This window comes from Ananas comosus, linkage group 5 (genome assembly GCF_001540865.1).
Source record: "Ananas comosus cultivar F153 linkage group 5, ASM154086v1, whole genome shotgun sequence".
Classification (NCBI taxonomy): domain Eukaryota; kingdom Viridiplantae; phylum Streptophyta; class Magnoliopsida; order Poales; family Bromeliaceae; genus Ananas; species Ananas comosus.
Window position 1 is genome coordinate 7,854,843 of NC_033625.1, and position 9,791 is coordinate 7,864,633.

General features: G+C 32.0%; 1 long non-coding RNA gene across 1 annotated transcript; it reads left to right on the forward strand.

Moving 5' to 3' along the window:
• Positions 610-1,343, forward strand: LOC109710045. Its single transcript, XR_002216270.1, has 2 exons — positions 610-920; positions 1,014-1,343. It is a non-coding gene; the product is annotated as an uncharacterized LOC109710045 (long non-coding RNA).

The following is a 9,791-nucleotide window of genomic DNA, read 5'->3' on the forward strand; positions in this document are numbered from 1 at the left end:
CAAGTCATTTCCGACTTATATTTTACTTCTTTAAGTTCAATAAAAATAGTATCTTACACTATCTTTATTTATATTTATCTTTATATTAAAATCCGGTGCATTACAGGTAGTTTTGGTTTTTGGGTCATGTACATACTGATGTTGGATACTTGTTAGAGTGAGTGATGTCTGTTTCCTGGAGACTATGTATGTATAGTGAACTTGATGGTTATTGATATTTGTTTACAGTTCTGTTAGTAGCTCTATACTCCTAGTTGTAGTTTTGTATGATTACAGATACAGTTATAGCTATCGTTTCGTATACAGAGAAAATTCTTTTATATATGGCAGGTCTGTTGGCGTGTCCGGAAAAACGTGGTAATCCGGAGCGTAATACCCTCTCTGTGAAAATAAAAATTATTTGAGAAGTCATTGGGTATACACTTTTCAAATTCTTCCAAAAATTTTATTATCTATAAACTCTATTAATCCCGGTTCCTATTTGCCACGTGTCCAGTTTATCTTAATCCAAGCCACGTCAGCATGCCACTTCAGATCCCATTCGTTCCTACGCCCCCGCCTCTTCGATCGTTCCCCGATTCCCACCGCTTTGATCCTCCCTGCCTCTTCAATCCTTCCTCCGCCTCTTCGATCTCTCTCTACGCTTCATATCCCTCATTCTCTCGCGTCCCCGCCTCCTTCCTCTGTCACCCCGCAGGGCACGGAGGTCCGGCAGATTCGCACCGAACTCTCTCAGATCTCTTTCCGATCTAAAAGGATCTTCTTCTCCTCCTCCCCCTCGCCATCACGCGATCGATCGGAGGAGCTCGCAGGCCCCTGCGCCCTCACCCCAACGCTCGCGCCGTGTTAGACGAAATGCCGAGGCGATTGCAGGGCGCTTCGCAGGCATCAGAGAGGTGGGGCTCGGCGCTGGGATGGTGGTAAATGTTATTCCTCCGCCTCTTCGATCTCTCTCTACGCCTTATATCCCTCATTCTCTCGCGTCCTCGCCTCCTTCCCCTGTCGCCCCGCAGGGCGCGGAGGTCCTGCAGATCCGCACCGAACTCTCTCAGATCTCTTTCTGATCTGAAAGGATCTTCTTCTCCTCCTCCCCCTCGCCATCACGCGATCGATCGGAGGAGCTCGCAGGCCCTTGCGCCCTCTCCCTAACGCTCGCGCCCTGTTCGACGAAATGCCGAGGTGATTGCAGGGTGCTTCGCAGGCATCGGAGAGGTGGGGCTCGGCGCTGGGATGGTGGTAAATGTTATTCCTTTACATATATATGTCTGATCATGTAAATAGAGGTATAAATTAGCAACTCTAGGTAAAACTCTTTCCTTTCCCCTTTCCTGCAGCATGGTTTAGTTCATACCATTTGATGATATTATAAGCTAAAAATCAGAAGTAATAGACAGNTTTATATTGGTGCTCCCTCAACATTTTTGAATTTAACTACTTTTTCCTGCTAAACAAAAATTTTAGAAAAGTTAATACAGTTATCTCGTCAAATTTAATGGCTTTATTTACTTTTAGTTAAAGACATTATGAATTTATTTAATAGTTAGTTGCTGCTAATGGAGTGTCTTGCTTTTAGAATATTAAATTTAATTGATGTAATTAATCTGATCCAAATAAATTGAAATTGAATGGGTCTTTGTACAGAAAAAAAAGAAAAAAAAAAGAAAAAAAAAAGGGAGTTTCTTCAAAATATGTAGCGCATAGGTAAGGGGGCTGAATCTAGATTTCTACAATTAAATTTTTAACCCAATGTGAAAATCACAATATTCAAGGGAATTTGCTAGTAAGAGAAAATTTGAAAAAATCTATATTTCTTAGAAGAGTAATCGTTATATTACTGATTTTTATGAGGATATTTACAATATTTTTAAACTTTTGAAGGCTAAAGGTAAAATCAAACATAAATAATTATACGGTCTAAATAGGCAGGTTAGAATCCGCAGGCAAATCATTATACTTGCGGATTATGCAGGTGCGGGTAGAATTTACTTGCAAATTTTTTGGTAGCAATCATTTTTATCCATGCCGGCTCGCGGGTGGACGAGCGGGTATACAGATTACCCACAAAGTAATCTTTTTTTTCTTTTCTATTTTTATACTTTTTAGATACAAATAACATATATATTATTTTAAAAGATCAAAATATAACTTATTATTTAAAATATTACAACATACAACACATAATAAAAAGAAAATAATAATAGGAGAATTTAGTGTTAGGATTTTAGGGACGAGTAAAATAAAAGGAATATTCACTATTTTATTTTTAAAAATAAAAATTATATGTACAATTACTTGTGAGTATTCTCGGGTTATCCAAAATATCTATAATTTAATATGTACCTGTCTATTTTACTCATAATTTTTTAAATAAAAAAAATTAACATCCATACTCATAAATTTGTGAGTAATTCTTAAATATCTGTGGCTACAGATTGAGATTATGGCTTCAGCAAGGCAGCGAATGATTCATCGTTTTACTGATATAATTAGCAAAGACGATTAATGGTTTACCGTCTTTTGCTTATTTAATATTTTTTTATATATCTCATATATAATCTTAACAACCACATAAGAATAACAACAAAGTACATATAATCTTAACAACATTCTAATAATCGATCCATACAATTCTAATATAAAAATTGCAACAAATCACATATAATCTTAACAACTTGAAAATCCTAATAATTTATCCATACAATTCTAACAATCAAATAAAAATTTCAATAATCTACGCATACTAAAAACCTCACTTTTTCCTATTTTCCATCTAACAACTTCACTTTTTTTCTATTTCCCATGTAACCCACGTATAATTCTAACCATCTCATTTTTACCTATTTTTTATCTAACAACTTCACTTTTTTCTATTTTCCATATAATCTACGTACAAGAAAATGTGAGGTTGTTAGATGGAAATAAGAAAAAAATGAGATTTTTAGAATTATACGTGGGTTATTAGAATTTTTATTTGATTATTAGAATTTTTATTTGATTGTTAGTATTCTATGGATAGATTATTAGGATTTTTAGGTTGTTAAATTATATGTGATTTGTTATAATTGTTATGTGATTGTTAAGATTATATATGAGATTTAAAAAAAAAATATTAAATAAGCAAAAACGGTGAACCATTCACTGTCTATACTAATTATATCAGTAAGGCGGTGGACGATTCACCGCCTTTATAAGAAAAATTTAATCTTACGCCTCCATAGCGAAAGGAGGATTAGTTTTACAAATATAATTTTGGAAGGATTATTTATTAATTTTAAAATTTTGGAGGGTTAGTTTATAAAAAAGTCCCAACTTATATATAAATTATAATCGAGAATATAGTTGCATTGACCGGTCAAGGAGACACATATATACTTTTGAATCCTATTATAGTATTGTTCCATTTTGGATGCACTCTCACTTTGCATTCTCATGCTTATATAATATAAGAAGTGGGTACAAAACTGGAGGTACCCTCGACAAGCAAGAGACAATGATAGCACATTGCTATTGTTTTCTTATTTATTTATTTTTTTTTTGAGAAAAAGATAGCATGTTATTCGTTTCATTTATTTTATTTAGAAATAAACTTAGCTGAAAATGAGAATTAACTAGGATTCAAACTTAGGTCTCCGATACCAACCACCAAACCTTTTTGCCACTTGCGCTAGGGACCGTCAGTTATTATTTCTTAGAGATGTTAAAATTAACATTAGTGCTGAGAGTTAAAATACTTTTGGAAATATCAAGTATTNGGCTATCATCGCTTATCATTGATGCAAGTTGGATTGTTTAGATAAAAATATGGTAACACTTTATCTTTTGTTTAATCTTATTGATTCTGCTCATTTTTTTGCTCTTTAAATTGATTCAGTTAAATGAAATAGTCGACGAAATCGGGGCTGATAATGTTGGAATAAGGCTCTCTCCTTATGCTAACTATATGGAATCCGGAGATTCAGATCCCGATGCTCTCGGCCTTTACATGGTGAATTCTCTGATCAAATTTGGAATTTTGTATTGCCACATGGTGGAGCCAAGAATGGTGAAAGTAGGCGAAAAGGTCGAAACTCCTCATAATCTGCTACCTATGAGGAATGNTATCCATACAATTCTAACAATCAAATTAAGATTATTATTATTCTAAAAACCTCACTTTTTCCTATTTTCCATCTAACAACTTCACTTTTTTTCTATTTCCCATGTAACCCACGTATAATTCTAACCATCTCATTTTTACCTATTTTTTATCTAACAACTTCACTTTTTTCTATTTTCCATATAATCTACGTACAAGAAAATGTGAGGTTGTTAGATGGAAATAAGAAAAAAATGAGATTTTTAGAATTATACGTGGGTTATTAGAATTTTTATTTGATTATTAGAATTTTTATTTGATTGTTAGTATTCTATGGATAGATTATTAGGATTTTTAGGTTGTTAAATTATATGTGATTTGTTATAATTGTTATGTGATTGTTAAGATTATATATGAGATTTAAAAAAAAAATATTAAATAAGCAAAAACGGTGAACCATTCACTGTCTATACTAATTATATCAGTAAGGCGGTGGACGATTCACCGCCTTTATAAGAAAAATTTAATCTTACGCCTCCATAGCGAAAGGAGGATTAGTTTTACAAATATAATTTTGGAAGGATTATTTATTAATTTTAAAATTTTGGAGGGTTAGTTTATAAAAAAGTCCCAACTTATATATAAATTATAATCGAGAATATAGTTGCATTGACCGGTCAAGGAGACACATATATACTTTTGAATCCTATTATAGTATTGTTCCATTTTGGATGCACTCTCACTTTGCATTCTCATGCTTATATAATATAAGAAGTGGGTACAAAACTGGAGGTACCCTCGACAAGCAAGAGACAATGATAGCACATTGCTATTGTTTTCTTATTTATTTATTTTTTTTTTGAGAAAAAGATAGCATGTTATTCGTTTCATTTATTTTATTTAGAAATAAACTTAGCTGAAAATGAGAATTAACTAGGATTCAAACTTAGGTCTCCGATACCAACCACCAAACCTTTTTGCCACTTGCGCTAGGGACCGTCAGTTATTATTTCTTAGAGATGTTAAAATTAACATTAGTGCTGAGAGTTAAAATACTTTTGGAAATATCAAGTATTTACCATTTTCATATAAATTTTTATTATCCAAATTGCTAAATATGATCTATATCATATAAACTTTCTAAAAGTTAAATTTCACAAGTTTTTCAACATTATTCATCTATTATTTAAGAGGTTCCAAACTTAGCAATTTAATTTTCAACACCAAATATAATGTGTATTTAGAACCACTTGATCGCTAGATAATAATGTTGTAAAATTATGAAATTTAATTTTTGAGCAGTTCACTTAACGCTGATCATGTTAATGTGTCAATTATTGGATTGGATGTTCCATTATATATCAAAAACAACAAGAAAATATCAAGAATTTGATACTTCTATGAATATTTTAGCTTAGCTCTAGATATTTAGGCTAAAAATGATGACTTAATGAGAAAACAATATGCAGAAGCAAAAGCATTCTCATATGTATTGTAATACAAGGGTTTTGTTGAAAATAATTGGCAATATTTTTTTTTGAAAAACTTTACTCAAATAACATTTTTGCAAGTACTGGATGGGATAAAACGAACTCCAAATATGTGGTATATATACTGGACTTTTGCAAGATAGCAAAGTCTGAGTACAGATTAGTACTTGGTATTGTTTTGAGGGTTCTTGAGGTTTTTGGATGAGCTGGTCAGTTTGGCGCGAAAATGATGCGAAAATGAAATTTAGAATTAGATTCTGCTGAAATTACAGTATCTGTGAGCTACCAAATGTCCGGAAGTGTTTTGCGGGCGCTCGATAATGGTGTGCAGCTCATGATTTCGGTGATTTGACACCCGGATTGTTCTGTGGTCGCCTGAAGGTTCCGAATGGAGAATCAACTGCCCGGAAGTGAATTCGAACGCTCAACCCAAGAGCTCGGATTATTGTTCACCTTAAATATTTGGGCGCCTGAAATTCCCTGCGGGTGCTCGGAATTGTGCGCGCATTTGCATTTGGACGCGTCTGGAACCCCTCAGCTACAGCATACAATTATATACTTTCAGACACCCGAAAATGTTCCAGGTGCCCGCACCTGAAAATGTTCTGGGCGGCGCTTGAAATCTAAAACGGGCTGAGAATGACTTTTATTATAATTTCTTAAGTTTGAGGGCTTTAAGTGGAATTATTACAACTATGTAAGTTTCCCCTCAACCCCGGCCAGGTGCATATATCTTCCATTTTCTTCCTTCTAAGAACCCTAGTTCTCTCCCTTTCCTTTCTCCATCTTCTTCATCTCTCTCACTTTAATTCCTTCAAGGTTGAATTTTGAGTTGAGAGATACAAGGAGGAGAGCTCTTGGGGAATTAACCCTAATTAATACTTCGACGCGGGAGCCGTGAAATTAAGGCGTCTTAGATGTAATTAAGGTATGGTACATGTTTTAGTATATGTTTTGAGAGTTTTGGATATATAGTTTACACTTGAACTTATCAATTTATTTTATAGAACCATTATGCTTCTCTTTTCTCTTCCTATCTTTCCTCTTCTTCTCTCCCACGGCCTGTAATGCATTCTATTCCTTTCTAATTCCTCTCCTTCTCTCCCCCAACTTGTGTTGTATCCTAATCATATATAGCCGCACCATTGTTATCGTTATCGTCGTTGCAGCCCTCGTTGTGTTGTTGCTACTATGTTATTCTCGCACCACCGTCGTCATCGTTGTCGCTAGCTATCATGGACCTTAATTTCTGCATGCCTTTCTTCCTTGGTGTCCACCATACCTTCATTGCGGCTGTTGCCGTCAATGCTATGGTACGTACTGCACCACTAATAATGTCACTACCGTGATATATGACCCGACCACCATTGTAATGAAGAACACCATGAATCTTTGACCGACCGTCCCTAGAGCAAGTGACAAAGGGCTTGGTGGTTGGTACCCGAGACCCAAGTTCGAATCCTAGTTGATTCACATTTTCAGCTAAGTTTATTTCTAAACGAAATAAACGAAGCGGGTAGCGTACTACCTATCTCTCAAAAAAAAAAAAAAAAAAAAAACACCATGAATCTTTGTGAACCACACTATATAAGAACAAAATGGACATTAAATTAAAATGTTAGATTTTCTTTTTGACTCATTGAGAGATATTTTTGTATGATTTATAAAGTTTGTACTGATATAAAAATTCTTTTTTAAGTTTGTAAGGGTATATAAACTATGTTAAAAGTTTTGAAAAGATATGTCAGTAAGAATTAATAATACTTCAATACACCATGTAAATCTTAACTATTCATTTTTTTAAACAGATGGTTGAGATGTAATATGATTTTATAGGCTACCTACTATTCAGGCATAAGTACCATACACCAGGTACCTATTTAAAGGATATTTTAGTCTTAGGAAAACATTTTGGCCTACGAAATCGGTTTTATCTAACTAAGAATAATATAAGCTTCTCAAATACCTACAACAATAGTTGAAATTCAAATTGCAACTAAACTGTAAATTTAAATGCAAAGCAACATAAAAAACTTAATTATAAATCAAATTCAATTTTTAAATATAAAACACAAATTTAAAATAAAACTTTCAGTTCAAATTCAAAATTTTAATTTAAATCAAAAATTAAAATTTAGCTTTCAGATTAAAAGAATAATGTAGATTCAAAATTTAAAAGTTTAATATAAAATTTTGAAATTAAAATTTTACATTACGATACCAACTTCAAAACTTAAATTTAAATTTAATATTTTTTTGAGTTGGATGCTTAACAAATTGGGTATTATCTAATTTAGTAAGTAACAAAACTAAATAAGATACTTAGTATTATAGGATGCTAACAAATTTAGTATATACTATTAATTTTTTTTTCTAATATTGTCATATTAACTAATTCAAATCGGTAACCTGTTCAATAGGTTAACGTTACTTTATATAAAATCCAACTATACCCTTTACTAATTAAGAGTTTGATTTTAATACTTATGATGGTGTATTGAAGCATTGCTCTATCAGTAATTGACCTTTTTTATATTTTGCCTACAGGTCCCTCGTTTCATATAACTATTCCAATCCTATTTATATTGACCCAAAGTCTAGGTTAGAAGCCTCAATTTAACTACCAAAATCTATGCATTTTTGTTTTTACCAATATAAAATAAGGGTCAAAATAGACAAAGAAAACTCTCGGGGGTTGCTTTGGGGATTCATCTTTCCACACCAACTGCTACTTCCCTCCTTTTGTTTTATGCTTTATGTAACTTTACTGCAGGGTAAGTGCAACTACCTTTCTTCCTCTTACCTTAAAAAAATAATAATGATAAATTAATAGTAGAGCAAGAAAAGTGCAATTTGTACACTTTATTTATGATATAAATCTTACACTCTACCTCTTCTATTAATGAAATATTTTTGTCAGTCGCATCAATATGACAAGTGAAGAAATTTAATCTATTAGATAAATAAGATGTAAAATATATATCTTTTTTGGATGTACGATAGCTGTTAAATATAAAAAATATATAAACACCATTCTCTACCAGCTTAGATTTTTGGGAAATACAATTATTTCATTTAATTTAACTTGGTATTAGAGCATAAGATCCTGATTAGTTCTAGCCAGTGAAATACCATGGTATTAAAGCAGTAGATTTTGAGCTCTGAATTACTCCAAATACCATAGTATTAGAGCACGAGATTCTGCATTTGAGTTACGCGAAATACCATTCTCTATCAGCATTCTCTATTAGCTTAGATTTTTTGAGAATAAAGATTGTTTCATTTAATTTAACAGTAGCATTGCCCAATTATAATTTTCTTAAACTTATGCATTTTTCTATTGGAGTACCTCTGATTAGATAGTTTAAACATTTTATTCATTAACTGTTGCTGTAATTTTAGAAAATTTATTGATGCTAAATCTGTTTATGACAAGTAAAATTGAAGAATTTTTCAGCAATAAACTATGTGAAGACTCCCTCACCTGTAGGATATTTTGAAATGACCCTCTCAATGTTATTATTATTTTTTTTTATCCCTACTCTCTCAACTTATAATTTTTGCAGCTGAGAGATTTTGTTAACCAAATTTAAAAAAATTAATCAAATTCATGAGTGATTTCAACATATTTCAAAATATTTCAGGGATTTGATATTTTCTTAGCAAATAAAACTACATAATTGACAAATAGCAACAAATAGAACCATTAGTTGAGGGGGTCTTAATATATTTTTACTAAAGAAAAATTACTCCTTGGATATTTGATAGACCCTTTTTGAATGCCCAAATACAATATCTAATAATACCTTATTTAGTATAAAGATTTTATTATATGATTAAAAGAGAGGTTTGACATTTATGGTTTGATAAAATAGCATATTTTATTTACAAAATAATTTATTTTTTTTCAAAGAACTAATTTAAAGGTTAAACTTAGTATTCATTATGACAAAACACTTGAAAGCATAATATAATATTTATTTAAGACATTGAGTATACTCTGCATTTATTAGTGCTATACTTTTTGAATGAATAAAAGAAATATACTAAGTAAGATTGCTATATATCTTTATTAGGTTTTAGGGCTTGTTTGGTTGTGGCATACTAAAGGGTTGTTTGGTTTGACGTATTTGTAATTGCACTGTCGTTAGAGATATATACAGTTAGAAATGCATCAATTATAAGTGCGTTTATTCTATTTGGTTGAATATTGTAGAAAGATCTAT